The sequence below is a fragment of the Aquarana catesbeiana genome, linkage group LG05 (assembly GCF_042186555.1).
Source record: "Aquarana catesbeiana isolate 2022-GZ linkage group LG05, ASM4218655v1, whole genome shotgun sequence".
Classification (NCBI taxonomy): domain Eukaryota; kingdom Metazoa; phylum Chordata; class Amphibia; order Anura; family Ranidae; genus Aquarana; species Aquarana catesbeiana.
In genome coordinates this window covers 394,503,789-394,521,138 of record NC_133328.1, presented here as the reverse complement: position 1 = coordinate 394,521,138, position 17,350 = coordinate 394,503,789, and positions in this window count along the sequence as shown.

Below are 17,350 nucleotides of genomic sequence, written 5' to 3'. Positions count from 1 at the left end.
AGGGTGTACAGTGGTAAACAGATTTGCAGGGGGACAATGATCTGAGGTGTGAAGGTGCAGGAATTGGGGCTGATCTGAGGTGTGAGAGTGCAGGATGTTAATTTCTCACTACTACTCAGGGCTTTTTTTCAGGGGGAACTTGCAGTGGCATATGTTACAAGACAGGGAGGCACGAGAAGCAAAGTCTTGCTAGCCTTGTCCCTTCCGATGCTATCCTGGGCAGAAAACAACTTAAAGTCCCTAACAGCGGTACACTTAAAAGGAGAGCTGAATCTAGTAGCCGACTTTCTAAGCAGAGAAAGGATATTAGAGGCAGAGTGGAGTCTAAACAAGGAGGTATTCCAAAAATTAACAGAGAAATGGGGAGTTCCTCAGATAGACCTGTTCGCATCCCACAAGAATTCAAAGGTGAAGGCCTATTATTCACTAAACAGGCAAGATTGGGCGAGAGGATTGGACGCACTGGCACAACCGTGGAACTTCCACTTGTGCTACGCCTTCCCCCCCTTTCAAATGATCCCTTTGGTTTTAAAGAAACTATAAGGAGAGACCACAAGTATGATCCTAGTGGCTCCTTTTTGGCCCAAGAGGCCCTGGTTTGCAACTATACAGAGGATGGCAGTGGAACCACATTGGGTTTTTCCACTTCGAAAAGATCTCTTAACCCAGGAACCCCTTCAGCATCCAAATATCGACCAGCTCAAGCTGACGGGGTGGTTACTGAAGAGCAGATTCTAAAAAGAAAAGGCTTCTCAGATAAGCTGGTGTCAACCCTGTTAAGTAGCCAAAAGAAGGTTACCAGAGGTATTTATTTTAAAACATGGAAGCGGTTTAATTCCTGGTGCATGACTAAAAAATGTTCAGCACAGGAATTGCCCTCAATATTAGAGTTCCTCAATGAGGGTAAGGAAATGGGGCTGGCAGCCAGTACCCTGAAAGTCCAGGTGGCTGCTTTGTCTGTTTTTCTTGAGAGAAAGTTATCTCAAGAGCCATTTTTAATTAGATTCTTCAGGGCATTGACCAGGCTTAAGCCGGTACCTTTTTAAATCTTTTCCTAAATGGGATTTATCACTGGTGCTACAAGGGTTGATCAAAACACCTTTTGAGCCCCCAGAGGAAGCGACTTTAAAATTATGGACACTCAAACTAGTTCTTTTGGTAGCAATTACCTCAGCCAGAAGAGTAAGTGAGTTGCAAGCTCTATCTATAATAGAACCTTTTTGCTTTATATTTCCAGACCGGGTAGTGCTGAAAACTGACACGGGTTTCTTGCCAAAAGTCGCAACCTTTTTTCATAGGGCACAAGAGATAGTTTTACCTACTTTTTGTCCTGCACCATCCAACTCTAAAGAGGAGGCTTTTCATACTTTGGATGTGAGAAGACGTTTACTTCATTATTTAGAGATCACAAGAGAGTTTAGGAAGGCAAATTCTCTTTTTATTCTTTTCTCTGGATCGCGTAAGGGTCATTGTGCTTCCAAAAGCACTATAGGCAGATGGCTAAGAATGGCGATCAGTGAAGCCTATAAAGATTCAGGGGCTGATCCTCCCACAGGGGTAATGGCCCATTCAACAAGGGCAATAGCAACGTCCTGGGCGGAAAGAGCAGGGGCTTCTCCAGGTCGGATCTGTAAAGCGGCCACGTGGACAAGCTTCTCCACCTTCAACCACTACAGGTTGGACTTGCTATCAGCAGCGGAACAATCGTTTGGCAGGAAGGTCCTGCAGGCGGTGGTCCCACCCTAGAGTAAGTACTCTTTTATCATCTCCAGGTGCTGTCCTGAAAGACGAGGGGAGAAAAACCCTAGTTAGACTTACCGGTAACGGTATTTCTACGAGTCTTTCAGGACAGCACCGATGACCCGCCCTAATTGTTTTGTAACATGTGGTGTTATTGCTATGTTCTGCTTATCTAATTTCAGCATGGCTGGAGGTACTCTGTGAACAACTGAGGCCATGGTGGAAGTGTCCGGTCTTTAAAGAAAAAACTAACTGCAGTGTTTCCTGTGAAAAGTGGGTGGAGCTGCACTCTCTCTCCAGGTGCTGTCCTGAAAGACTCGTAGAAATACCATTACCGGTACGTCTAACTAGGGTTTTTTTCTTTATTTTCATATGCATCTATTTATTTTTTTTACACACTTTTATTTATTTACAGCCTCATCTCCTGCATGGAGAGAAAGATACAATGTGTCTTTCTCTCAATGCGAAAGTAAATGCTTGGGTGGGCTGCACTGTGACAGATCACTGTGATAGCCAATCTGAGGCTATCACAGCGATCAGGTGACCCAGAACCAGGAGTTCCAGGTCCCGATTGTTAGTAGTGTTGGGCGAGCAGTTTGGGCTGAGCATAAGCTTGGCCCGAACATCGTCTGTTCGCCCATTTAGCGAATCCCCAAATTCGCTTGGTGCTCGGCGCGATGTGCATTCAGTGGTATAGTGCATTCTAGGGCCTTAATTGGATGAAGGATGGAGGAAGACCACTGTTCAGGTGAAAGGTTTTGCGAAATCAAGGCACAGAGCACTGTCATAGCCCTGATTGGACAAAGTCATGGCTCAGTGGTTATAGTCCCAACCCGCACTATAAAAGGTTCCTTCCCACAGGAACCTTTTGTAGTGTGTTGTTGAAGTGGCGATAGAGCAGGGCTCAGACACTGATAGCTAGTTAGTGTATTCTTGTGACTCTGAGTGTAGAGTGTTAGTGTAGTGTGAGTATAGTGTGTCAGTATAGTGCGAGTATAGTGCAGTGTGTCAGAAAAGTGTGAGTATTTAGTGCTGTATACACATTATTTATTTATTTATTTATATTTTATTGGTTGCTGCTATTTTTTTTTTTTGGTCCCCTGCTAGCCCCCTTTTTTAAAATTGTCAGCCGCAGTTGTTCTCACTGTGACGCTGCTGTTCCCCCTTGTTGAGTATTTTTTTTTATAGTTTTTCCATTTCTGTCAGCGGCAGTCCTTATTCAATTTAACCACTTAAGGACCAAGCCTCTTTCTGAGATTTGGTATTTACAAGTTAAAAACAGTTGGGTTTTTTTTGCTAGAAAATTACTTAGAAAAAATATATATAATGTTTGGGGGTTCTAACACCCTAGAGAATAAAATGGCGGTCGTTGCAATACTTTGTCACACCATATTTGCGCAGCGGTCTTACAAGCGCACTTTTTTTTTGGAAAAAATACACTTTTTCTTTTAATTAAAAAAATAAGACAACAGTAAAGTTAGCCCAATTTTTTTATATTGTGAAAGATAATGTTACGCCGAGCAAATTGATACCCAACACGTCACGCTTCAAAATTGTGCCCGCTCGTGGAATGGCAATAAAACTTTTACCCATACAAATCTCCATAGGCGACGTTTAAAAAATTCTACAGGTTGCATGTTTTGAGTTAGAGGAGGTCTAGGATTAGAATTCTTGCTCTCACTCTAATGATCGCTGCGATACCTCACAAGTGTGGTTTGAACACCGTTTTCATATGCGGGCGCTGCTCACATATGCGTATGCTTCTGCATGCAAGCTCGGCGGGACGGGGCGCATTTAAAGAAGAAGACCACTTTTATATGAAAGCGGACCGCTCACTGAAGAAGAGGATACTGGGGTTATGGTAGCTAGCTGCTGCCATAACGATACCCCTCTTCAAAGTGCGGACGTATATCGGCATGAGCCAGTCCGGAAGTGATTTAAAGTGCACCAAACACCACTTTTCTGTCAATAAAGTGCATCCAATCATCTATTTCCTATTATCTATTACATTTGGGTAATAAGCCCCCTCCCCCATCATGTCTGGGCATGAGCACATGACTATGAGCAATTTTGTGCATTTATAGTTACCACTGATGTTACCATTAATTGGAAAATCAAAATATAATGCTGAACTCTAGCCAAACAATATGAACCGGATTTCTGCTTGATGGGATTGTCATATACATACTGATTTGACTCTGTAGCAGAGTCCTTATGCTCTGGTAAGAGTCCATTGCTTGTGGTTGGTGAAGGTTCACGTGGTGATTGCCAAAGTGGATTGAACACTCCCCTTCTGCAAAGTGTTACTGCTGTGTTTTGGAAGTCCCAATTTTAACCACTTCAGCCCCAGAAGGTTTTACCCCCTTCCTGACCAGAGCACTTTTTACAATTCGGCACTGCGTCGCTTTAACTGCTAATTGCGCGGTCATGCAATGCTGTACCCAAACGAAATTTGCGTCCTTTTCTTCCCACAAATAGAGCTTTCTTTTGATGGTATTTGATCACCTCTGCCGTTTTTATTTTTTGAGCTATACACGGAAAAAGACCGAAAATTTTGAAAAAAAATGATATTTTCTACTTTTTGTTCTAAAAAAAATCCAATAAACTCAATTTTAGTCATACATTTAGGCCAAAATGTATTCGGCCACATGTCTTTGGTAGAAAAAATGTCAATAAGTGTATATTTATTGGTTTGCGCAAAAGTTATAGCGCCTACAAACTAGGGTACATTTTCTGGAATTTACACAGCCTTTAATTTATGACTGCCTATGTCGTTTCTTGAGGTGCTAAAATGGCAGGGCAGTACAAAACCCCCACAAATGACCCCATTTTGGAAAGTAGACACCCCAAGGAATTTGCTGAGAGGCATGTTGAGCCCATTGAATATTCATTTTTTTTGTCCCAAGTGATTGAATAATGACAAAAAAAAAAAAAAAAATTACAAAAAGTTGTCACTAAATGATATATTGCTCACACAGGCCATGGGCATATGTGGAATTGCACCCCAAAATACATTTAGCTGCTTCTCCTGAGTATGGGGATACCACATGTGTGGGACTTTTTGGGAGCCTAGCCGCGTATGGGGCCCCGAAAACCAATCACTGCCTTCAGGATTTCTAAGGGCGTACATTTTTGATTTTACTCCTCACTACCTATCACAGTTTTGAAGGCCATAAAATGCCCAGATGGCATAAAACCCCCCCAAATGACCCCATTTTGGAAAGTAGACACCCCAAGCTATTTGCTTTGAGGCATGTTGAGTCCATGGAATGTTTTATATTTTGACACAAGTTGCGGGAAAGTGACAAATTTTTTTTTTTTTTTGCACAAAGTTGTCACTAAATGATATATTGCTCACACAGGCCATGGGCATATGTGGAATTGCACCCCAAAATACATTTAGCTGCTTCGCCTGAGTACGGGGATACCACACGTGTGGGACTTTTTGGGAGCCTAGCCGCGTACGGGGCCCCGAAAACCAATCACTGCCTTCAGGATTTCTAAGGGCGTACATTTTTGATTTTACTCCTCACTACCTATCACAGTTTCGGAGGCCATGGAATGCCCAGGTGGCACAAACCCCCCCCAAATGACCCCATTTTGGAAAGTAGACACCCCAAGCTATTTGCTGAGAGGCATGGTGAGTATTTTGCAGCTCTCATTTGTTTTTGAAAATAAAGAAAGACGAGAAAAAAAATTTTGTTTTTTCTTTTTTCAATTTTCAAAACTTTGTGACAAAAAGTGAGGTCTGCAAAATACTCACTATACCTCTCATCAAATAGCTTGGGGTGTCTACTTTCCAAAATGGGGTCATTTGGGGGGGGTTTTTGCCACCTGGGCATTCCATGGCCTCCGAAACTGTGATAGGCAGTGAAGAGTGAAATCAAACATTTACGGCCTTAGAAAGCCTGAAGGCGGTGCTTGGTTTTCGCGTACGCGGCTAGGCTCCCAAAAAGTCTCACACATGTGGTATCCCCGTACTCAGGAGAAGCAACAGAATGTATTTTGGGGTGTAATTTCACATATTCCCATGGCATGTTTGAGCAATATATCATTTAGTGACAACTTTGCGCAAAAAAAAATAAAAAAAATAAAAAATTGTCTCTTTCCCGCAACTTGTGTCACAATATAAAATATTCCATGGACTCGACATGCCTCTCAGCAAATAGCTTGGGGTGTCTACTTTCCAAAATGGGGTCATTTGGGGGGGGTTTGAACTGTCCTGGCATTTTATGCACAACATCTAGAAGCTTATGTCACACATCACCCACTCTTCTAACCACTTGAAGACAAAGCCCTTTCTGACACTTTTTGATTACATAAAAAAAAATTTTTTTTTGCAAGAAAATTACTTTGAACCCCCAAACATTATATATTTTTTTAAAGCAAATGCCCTACAGATTAAAATGGTGGGTGTTTCATTTTTTTTTTTCACACAGTATTTGCGCAGCGATTTTTCAAACGCATTTTTTGGGGAAAAAACACACTTTTTTAAATTTTAATGCACTAAAACACACTATATTGCCCAAATGTTTGATGAAATAAAAAAGATGATCTTAGGCCGAGTACATGGATACCAAACATGACATGCTTTAAAATTGCGCACAAACGTGCAGTGGCGACAAACTAAATACATTTTTAAAAGCCTTTAAAAGCCTTTACAGGTTACCACTTTAGATTTACAGAGGAGGTCTACTGCTAAAATTACTGCCCTCGATCTGACGTTCGCGGTGATACCTCACATGCATGGTGCAATTGCTGTTTACATTTGACGCCAGACTGACGCTTGCGTTCGCCTTAGCGCGAGAGCAGGGGGGACAGGGGTGCTTCTTTTTTTTTTTTTTTTTTTCTTTATTATTATTATTTTTTTATCTTATTTTTAAACTGTTCCTTTCATTTTTTTTTTAAATCATTTTTATTGTTATCTCAGGGAATGTAAATATCCCCTATCATAGCAATAGGTAGTGACAGGTACTCTTTTTTGCAAAAATTGGGGTCTATTAGACCCTAGATTTCTCCTCTGCCCTCAAAGCATCTGACCACACCAAGATCGGTGTGATAAAATGCTTTCCCAATTTCCCAATGGCGCTGTTTACATCCGGCGAAATCTAAGTCATAAAATGCTCGTAGCTTCCGGTTTCTTAGGCCATAGAGATGTTTGGAGCCACTCTGGTCTCTGATCAGCTCTATGGTCAGCTGGCTGAATCACCGGCTGCATTCTCAGGTTCCCTGTTGAGACAGGAGAGCCAGAGAAAAACACGGAAGACGTTGGGGGGGGGGGCATTCCCTCCCACTGCTTGTAAAAGCAGTCTAGAGGCTAATTAGCTGCTAGGATTGCTTTTACATGAAAGCCGATCGCTGGCTGAAAAGAATGATACCAAGATGATACCTAAACCTGCAGGCATCATTCTGGTATAACCACTCAAAGTCGTGAATGGCGTACCTGAAGACAAAAAAATGGTTAACAATAAAGCACAGTAAACGGTAAGGTATAAAAAATTGCATATCTGAAAAGCAAACATGATAAAACATAACAACAATAAAACATTGCAGAATAGAATACAGTAAAAAAGAGCAGAACAATAGAGAGAGAATAGAGAGAGAGAGAACAATAAAACGACAACTATTTTTTTTTTTATTTTATATTTTTGTATGTGTTTTTTTTTTTTTTTTACACTTTTTTTTGTAACTAACTTTTATAACTGTAACCGGTTCCAGGTTCGGGTCTCTCAAAATGCGATGGCATCTTGGGAGACCCTGTGAAAGTGTGCCTAGTTTGTGCAATGCTGTACCCTACGCTAATACTCAACTAGTGAATGGTAGCGTTCAAAACATTCACCAATGCAAAGACCAGGATTGTCAGGACAGGAGGGACAATAATAGCGGGTGTCACGCCTATATCCGCGCTTGCTGCAGACACGACATCTTTTTTGGGGGGGGTTCGCTGGGTAGGGGTACTCGGGAGGACATAAAGAAAATGCCTCTCATGCAGCCGACTGCATTTGGTTGGGGATGTGAATGGGGGAAGTACGGGCGCTGCAGAAGCGGTGGGTTCCCAATTAGGATTGGCGAATGCAGCAGGAAGGGCTCTATGGGCACGACAGGCCTGTGTTTGTCTTTTTGGTGGCAGCGGGACACTACTTGTGCTTGCCACCTCACCAGCTTGAACTGCACTTATGGGACTCGCCACGTCACCAAGTGTTACTGCAGTGCTGGTTTGACTACGACCGGGGTGTACTAGGCCGCTGGTGCTTGCCAGTTCACCAAAACGCTACAAAAAAAACTGTTAGCGATCGCAGGGATCAGGCCTGACTCTGCGAACGCTGCAGTTATGCGTTTAGTGTTTTGTAAGTGTCAGTGATCGATCGATACTGCACTTGGGTGGGCTGGGCTGGGCCGGGCGGAGGGGCAAAACGCAGGTGCTAGCAGGTATCTGGGCTGATCCTGCTAACACTGCGTTTGTGGGAACCCTAAACTGCTGGGGACGCTAGTATAGATCTGATCAGATCAGATATTAATCCGATCAGATACTATACCACTAAGGGAGGTGTACGGTGCGTGCGTGGGTGTTAGCGGTACTGGTGCTAACCTGACGCTGCCTGGGGCTGGTGCTTGCCAGTTCACCAAAACGCTACCAAAAAAACTGTTAGCGATCGCAGGGATCAGGCCTGACTCTGCGAATGCTGCAGTTATGCGTTTAGTGTTTTGTAAGTGACAGTGATCGATCGATACTGCACTTGGGTGGGCTGGGCCGGGCGGAGGGGCAAAACGCAGGTGCTAGCAGGTATCTGGGCTGATCCCGCTAACACTGCGTGTTTGGGAACCCTAAACTGCTGGGGACGCTAGTATAGATCTGATCGGATCAGATATTGATCCGTTCAGATACTATACCACTAAGGGAGGTGTACGCTGCGTGCGTGGGTGTTAGCGGTACTGGCGCTAACCTGACGCTGCCTGGGGCTGGTGCTTGCCAGTTCACCAAAACGCTACCAAGAAAACTGTTAGCGATCGCAGGGATCAGGCCTGACTCTGTGAACGCTGCAGTTATGCGTTTAGTGTTTTTGTAAGTGACAGTGATCGATCGATACTGCACTTGGGTGGGCTGGCGCTAATCTGACGCTGCCTGGGACGACGCATATCACCGCCGGGCGATCAGGGGGCTAAACCTTTATTCGGTAATAAAGGGCGGGTGCCCTGACACTATAAAAAATAAACGAACTAACCAGCGTCACCCGTAACGGTTATACGGTGATCAGTGGTGAAAGGGTTAACTAGGGGGCAATCAAGGGGTTAAAACATTTATTAGGTAGTATGTGGGGGTCCCTGTCGCTATAAAACGCTGACGGCGAACCTAAATATTTACCTCCCTAACTAGCGTCACCAGCGACACTAATACAGCGATCAGAAAAATGATCGCTTAGTGACACTGGTGACAGGGGGTGATCAAGGGGTTAAAACTTTATTAGGGGGGGTTAGGGGGGTATCCTAGACCTAAAGGGGGGTAATACTCACTGCCCTAACACTGTAACTGTCACAAACTGACACCATGCAGTAATCAGAAAAAAAAAAAAAATACTGCTTGCTGTCAGTTTGTGACAGGGGGGGTGATTGGGGGGGGATCGGGGGGCGATCGGGGGGGGGGGGGTCGGGGGTGTAAAGTATGCCTGGCATGTTCTACTGTGTGTGTGTTGTGCACTCACATGTCTTCTCTCCTCGGCGCTGGGACGGAAACTGCCAAGCCGAGGAGAGATGACATCACATCCTCTGCCTGTGTGAAACTACACACAGGCAGGGGAGGATTCCGATTGGCTGGGAGCGATCGCGAGGGGGGGGGCAACAATCGGATGGTCTCCCCCTCGCCTCCCGACGCTCACAGTCAAATGCCGACCGCCGCTGGCACCGGGGGGGGGTCCGATCGGACCCCCCGCCCGCGGGAGGCAGATCACGTACGGGTACGTGATTCTGCCTGCCCGTGCCATTCTGCCGCCGTATATGTGCGTTAGGCGGTCGGCAAGTGGTTAACTTTTTTTTTTTTAACTTACATATGAATATGTGTTTGTTTCATATTGCATATGTCATGATTCACTCTAATTGATTCACCTTGCTTATTATCATATTTTAGCGTGGCAATTTACACAATTAAACTTTACTACTGCTCAATGTTGCAGTTAAGGTGGCCTTGCTGCTGTTAATGATGATCTGGACACCAAATGTCATCTTATGCCTAGTTCTTACAGTTAATCACTTTGTATGCTAAATTGTGTCATTACCATTGTTAATCTATTTTATGCTTGCCTAGTTACCAACCATAATGGGTGACAATACAGTGGGGACGGAAAGTATTCAGACCCCTTAAATTTTCACTCTTTGTTATATTGCAGCCATTTGCTAAAATCATTTAAGTTAATTTGTTTTCCTCATTAATGTACACACAGCACCCCGTATTGACAGAAACACAGAATTGTTGACATTTTTGCAGATTTATTAAAAAAGAAAAACTGAAATATCACATGGTCCTAAGTATTCAGACCCTTTGCGGTGACATTCATATATTTAACTCAGGTGCTGTCCATTTCGTCTGATCACCCTTGAGATGGTTCTACGCCTTCATTTGAGTCCAACTGTGTTTGATTATACTGATTGGAGTTGATTAGGAAAGCCACACACCTGTCTATATAAGACCTTACAGCTCACAGTGCATGTCAGAGCAAATGAGAATCATGAGGTCAAAGGAACTGCCTGAAGAGCTCAGAGACAGATCTGTGGCAAGGTACAGATCTGGCCAAGGTTACAAAAAAATTTCTGCTGCACTTAAGGTTCCTAAGAGCACAATGGCCTCCATAATCCTTAAAATGGAAGACGTTTGGGAGGACCACAACCCTAACTAGAGCTGGCCATCCAGCCAAACTGAGTTATCGGGGGAGAAGAGCCTTGCTGAGAGAGGTAAAGAAGAACCCAAAGATCACTGTGGCTGAGCTCCAGAAATGGCGTCGGGAGATGGTTGTAGAGAGTCAACCATCACTGCAGCCCTCCACCAGTCGGGGCTTTATGTCAGAGTAGCCTGACGGAAGCCTCTCCTCGGTGCAAGACACATGAAGTTTGTTAAAAAACACATGAAGGACTCCAAGATGGTGAAAAATAAGATTCTTTGGTCTGATGAGACCAAGATATAACTTTTTGGCCTTAATTCTAAGCGGTATGTGTGGAGAAAACCAGGCACTGCTCATCACCTGTCCAATACAGTCCCAACAGTGAAGCATGGTGGTGGCAGCATCATGCTGTGGGGGTGTTTTTCAGCTGCAGGGACAGGACGACTGGTTGCAATCGAGGGAAAGATGAATGCGGCCAAGTACAGGGATATCCTGGACGAAAACCTTCTCCATAGTGCTCAGGACCTCAGACTGGGCCGAAGGTTTACCTTCCAACAAGACAATGACCCTAAGCACACAGCTAAAATAACAAAGGAGTGGCTTCACAGTAACTCTGTGACTGTTCTTGAATGGCCCAGCCAGAGCCCTGACTGACCCAAACACAATGGAGCGTCTCTGGAGAGACCTAAAAATGTCTGTCCACCAACGTTTACCATCTAACCTGACAGAACTGTAGAGGATCTGCAAGGAGGAATGGCAGAGGATCCCCAAATCAAGGTGTGAAAAACTTGTTGCATCTTTCCCAAAAAAAATTCATGGCTGTATTAGATCAAAAGGGTGCTTCTACTAAATACTGAGCAAAGGGTCTGAATACTTAGGACCATGTGATATTTCAGTTTTTCTTTTTTAATAAATCTGCAAAAATGTCAACAATTCTGTGTTTTTCTGTCAATATGGGGTGCTGTGTGTACATTAATGAGGAAAAAAATGAACTTAAATGATTTTAGCAAATGGTTGCAATATAACAAAGAGTGAAAAATTTAAGGTAGTCTGAATATTTTCCGTCCCCACTGTATATTAGGTTTGCCTTTATTACCTGGTTTGATGGCTGTTTTCTTTGATGTAACACTACTACTGAGTACTAAGTATTACCTTCTAAGGTTTCCTGTGAGATTGTATGTTTATACTAGGGATGAGCCGAACACCCCCCCAGTTCGGTTCGCACCAGAACCTGCGAACGGACCGAAAATTCCCACAAACGTTAGAACCCCATTGACGTCTATGGGACTCGAACGTTCTAAATCAAAAGTGCTCATTTTAAAGGCTAATTTGCATGGTATTGTCCTAAAAAGGGTTTGGGGACCCGGGTCCTGCCCCAGGGGACATGTATCAATGCAAAAAAAACTCTTAAAAACTGCCGTTTTTTCGGGAGCAGTGATTTTAATGATGCTTAAAGTAAAAAAAAAAAAAGTGAAATATTCCTTTAAATATTGTACCTGGGGGGTGTCTATAGTATACCTGTAAAGTGGCAGGTGTTTCCCGTGCTTAGAACAGTCCCTGCACAAAATGTCATTTTTAAAGGAAAAAAAGTAATTTAAAACTGCTTGTGGTTTGTAATGTAATGTCGGGTCCTGGCAATATGGATGAAAATCAGTGAGACAAACAGCATGGGTACCCCCCAGTCCATTACCAGGCCCTTTGGGTCTTGTATGGATATTAAGGGGAACCCCGTACCTAAATTAAAAAAAGGAAAGGCGTGGGGCCACCAGGCCCTATATACTCTGAACAGCAGTACATAGGCGGTGCAAACAAGACAGGGACTGTAGGTTTGTTGTTAAGTAGAATCTGTTTGTAATTTTGAACGGGTACATTTTTAACGTGTTTAGCTCCAGCCAAAAAATCTATTTTAAGATTTTTGGAAAACATAGGGAAGGGTTATCACCCCTGTGACATTTGTTTTTGGAGAGAATTTCCCTTCCTAGGGGTAGATTTAATTTTACTTCCTGTTGTCTCCTTCCGTTTGCAAGTAGGATTCGTTTGTAAGTTGGATGTTTGAAAGTAGGGGCCTGCCCTATATACTCAGCAGAAATTTGGGCCTTTGGTGTTGTTGTGGCCACAACACTGTAAGCCCTCACAGGGCCCTGCTGTGAAATATTAGATCAAGAATTGTAATTACATGCCCCTGTTGAACAGGAGCAGAAAAATTGGGCCTTTGGTGGTGGTGGTGCTAGTGCCACAACACTGTAAGTCCTCACTCGCTCTTGGTGGGCGCAGAAACGGGCCCTGCTGTGAAATATTAGACGAAGAAGTGTAATTACATGCCCCTGTTGAACAGGGGCTGAAAAATTGGGCCTTAGGCACTGGTGCTGGTGCCACAACACTGCAACCCCTCACAGATACTCTAGTTGGAATGCAGAAACGAGCCCTGCTGCAAAGTATTGCATCAAAAATTGTAATTACACGCCCCTTTTAAACAGGTGCTGAAAAATTGGGCCTTAGGCACTGGTGGTGGCGCCCAGAACCAAAAATGTTCTTACAAGCTATCAGCGTGATCATTGAGGAGGAAGAGGATAATTACTCAGGATAGTCACTCAGCATCAGCATAGGCAGTCTTTGAAGGGATCTGAGATTTCAAAAAAAATTATTCGGTTACATCAGCATCAGGTGCTTGGTAGCTGGTGGTGATCCAAGACTGATTCATTTTTATGAAGGTCAGTCGATCGACCGAGTCAGTGGACAGATGCACCCTGTGATTGGTTACAAAGCCTCCAGCAGCACTGAATGTGCATTCCAAAAGAACGCTGGATGCAGGACAGGCCAGTAGCTCAATTGCATACTGTGCAAGCTCTGGCCAGTGATCCATCCTCAAGACCCAGTAACCCAGAGGATTTTCGGTGGAAAAGGTGTCCAAGTCAGATCTTGCCCCTAGGTATTCCTGCACCATGTAAAACAGATGCTGGTGATGGTTGCTGGAACCGATCATACCTTGGGGCTGCGGACCAAAAAATTATCTGAAAGCATCGGTCAGACGGCCACCTTCTTTGACTGACCGAAGCCTCAGCAACACGTTGTCCAGAAACAGGAGTTTGTAACCTCTCAGTCTCTGGGAACGCGTTGCACAGACCTTTCTGCAAGGCCTCCCGAAGATGTTTCATCCTCTGCTCCCTCTGCGATGGCAAGATAAGGTCTGCAACCTTACCCTTGAAACGTGGATCAAGGAGGGTTGCCAGCCAGTATTGGTCCTTCTCCTTGATACCACGAATACTAGGATCCTTACGCAGGCTTTGCAGGATCAGGGAGGCCATGCAGCGTAGGTTTGCTGAGGCATTCGGGTCACTAAGGACGACATGGTCCGCAGCCACCTCCTCCCAGCCACGTACAAATCCATGTGTTTCTTGGGACTGATCACTTAAAGACTGCTGCTGATGCTGAGTGCCAGGCTCCACCTCCATACTGACACAATCCTCTTTCTCTTCCTCCTCCTCCTCCTCCTCGTCCTCTTCCTGTGTGATCGGCGGGCACGCAGGAACACTGTCTGGATAAAGGGGGCCTTGAGAGCTAAGGAAGTCCTCCTCTTCCTGCCTTTGTTCTGCCTCAAGTGCCCTGTCCATTATTCCACGCAGCGTGTGCTCCAACAGGTGGACAAGGGGGACAGTGTCACTGATGCATGCACTGTCACTGCTCACCATCTTCGTGGCCTCCTCAAATGGTGACAGGACAGTGCATGCATCCCTGATCATGGCCCACTGGCGTGGGGAAAAATAAACAAACAAGCTCCCCTGACCCTGTTCTGGTGCCGTAGTCGCACAGGTACTCATTGATTACCCTCTGCTGCATGTGCAGCCGCTGCAGCATGGCCAACATTGAGTTCCACCTGGTGGGCATGTCACAGATTAGGTGGTTCTTGGGCAGGTTAAACTCCTTTTGGAGGTCTGCCAGCCGAGCACTGGCATTATATGACCGGCGGAAATGCACACAGACTTTCCTGGCCTGCCTCAGGACATCCTGTAAGCCCGGTACCTGCCCAAGAACCGCTGCACCACCAAGTTAAGGACGTGAGCCAAACAGGGCACATGGGTCCCTGTCGGAGGGCAGAGAGGAGGTTGGTGCCATTGTCGCAAACCACCATTCCTGCCTGTTGGCGTGGCGTCAACCACCTCTGAACCTGCCCCTGCTGAGCTGACAGAACCTCTGCCCCAGTGTGGCTCCTATCCCCCAAGCACACCAGCTCAAGCACCGCATGGCATCTTTTGGCCTGTATCCCTGCGTAGCCCCTTGAACGGCTACGGAGCACCGCTGGTTCCGAGGACAAAGCACAGGAAGAGGCCATGGAGGAAGAAGAAGAGGAGGGGGTGGAGGAGGTAGAGGAGAGAGGTGTGTCACAATCATTAGTAGTGGCATTTTGGAGGCGTGGTGGCGGAACAAACTCCAAGACTACTGCACCTTGTCCTGCATCCTTCCCAGATGCCAGCAGAGTCAGCCAATGCGTGGTGAAACTTAGGTAACGTCCCTGTCACCTTACCGCTGACCGCCCTGTCCAGTGAGGCCAAGACATTGCCTTCCACATGCCGGTAGAGAGCCGGAATCGCCTTCCATGAGAAAAAATGGCGTTTGGGTACCTGCCACTGAGGAACCGCACGTTCCACAAACTCACGGAAGGGGGCAGAGTCTACCAACTGAAAAGGCAGCAGTTGAAGTACTAGCAATTTTTCCAAGCTAGCATTCAACCGCTGGGCATGTGGATGGCTGGGAGCGAACTTCTTTCGGCGGTGCAGCAGCTAGGGCAGGGAAATTTGCCTGGTCCAATCTGACATCGGTGTACCGAAAGGAGATTGCCCACAAGTACTTGGCTGTGACACACCTAATTCTACACCTTCATTCCTCTCAGTGCAGGTCTCAGAGGACTGAAGGTATAGTGGGGTTGGAGATCTCAGCTGATGAGGAGCAAGGAGAGGTGCTCTTTGTTCTTTGGTGTGGGTCTTTTAGATACGCTTGCCAACGAACTGCATGGCAGGTCAACATATGTCTGGTCAAGCATGTGGTGCCCAAGCGGGAGATGTTTTGGCCACGCGAGATACGCTTGAGACATATGTTGCAAATAGCAGCGGTGCGATCTGATGCACTCGTCTCAAAAAAGGCCCACATCAAAGAACTTTTGGAATAACGCACAGAGACAGCAGCGCCCTGCACATGCGGAGCTTTGGGGTGTGATGCAGTCAGTGTGCTGCCCTTAGGCTGGCCCCTGGAGGGCATCCTGCCTTGTTGGTGATGTGTCTCCTCCTCTCTCCTATCAGGCACCCACGTTGAGTCAGTGACCTCATCATCCCCTCCCTCCTCATCACTGGAGCAAACCTGGCAGTATGCTGCAGCAGGGGGAGCATGACTGCCAGATTGCTGTCCTTCTTGGGCACCCCCTCATCATCAGAGCCTTCTAAACGCTGGGCATCCTCCTGGAGCATGTACCCAACACTGTGGTCAAACAGTTCGAGGGACTCCTCAGGAGAACATGGTGGGGCTAGGGAAGGAGTCACTGATGCCATTGAACCGAGGGAAGAGGCCGCGTTGGCAGCTGCTTTGCCAGACAAAGTACCCTGAGCATGGGTGAGAGAGGATGAGGACGGCTTGGTCATCCACTCGACCAAGTCTTCCGCATGTTGCAGCTCAACACAGACAGCTGCCGAAAAAAAGGCCAAGCGTGTCCCACGGCCACATGCTGATGAGGATGCACCGTCTCCACGACCAGCACTGTTGCCTCTAGACAAAGAGCCTGCTTGCCCTCTTTTATTGGCTTGTGACTGTCTGCCTCTCCTTGTTGGCCTTCCAGACATACTAATGGCCTGTAGCTGCACTAAGCTGGGATATGTATATATATATATATATATATATATATATATATATATATATATATATACACTGAGAATGCACCTAGCAAAATCAACTGCCTGGTAGTATGAGAACACCACCAACCTTCTACAGGTATCTTTAGCTGAACACTGTGCAGAGCTTGCAAAGAACTAACTTGTAGCTTATTTAGCTGCCTGCGGTAGTGATAGGATCAGGAAAACACCACCAACCTTCGACAGGGAGCTTTAGGTGAACACTGTGCAGAGCTCGCAAAAAACTAACTTGTAGCTTATTTAGCTGCCTGCGGTAGTGATAGGATCAGGAAAACACCACCAACCTTCTACAGGTAGCTTTAGCTGAACACTGTGCAGAGCTCGCACTACACTAACTTGTAGCTTTAGCTGAACACTGTGCAGAGGTCACACTACACTAACTTGTAGTTTCAGCTGAACACTGTTCAGAGGATGCACTACACTAACTTGTAGCTTTACCTGAACACTGTGCAGAGGTCGCACTACACTAACTTGTAGTTTTAGCTGAACACTGTGAGGAGGACGCACTACACCAACTTGTAGCTTTAGCTGAACACTGTGAGGAGGACGCACTACCCTAACTTGTAGCTTTAGCTGAACACTGTGCAGAGGTCACACTAAACTAACTTGTAGCTTTAACTGAACACTGTGAGGAAGACGCACTACACTAACTGTAAATAGTCTAGCTGCCTGACTGTGGTACTAATAGGATCAAAAGAACACCAGCAATTTTCTTCAGGTAGCTGTAAATACTGTAGCAAGACAAGCCTGCCTATCAGTAGGAAGATAACAGGAACGGATCTAGCTAAACTGAATACAGTGTATGTATATATATATATATATAATATATATATATATATATAT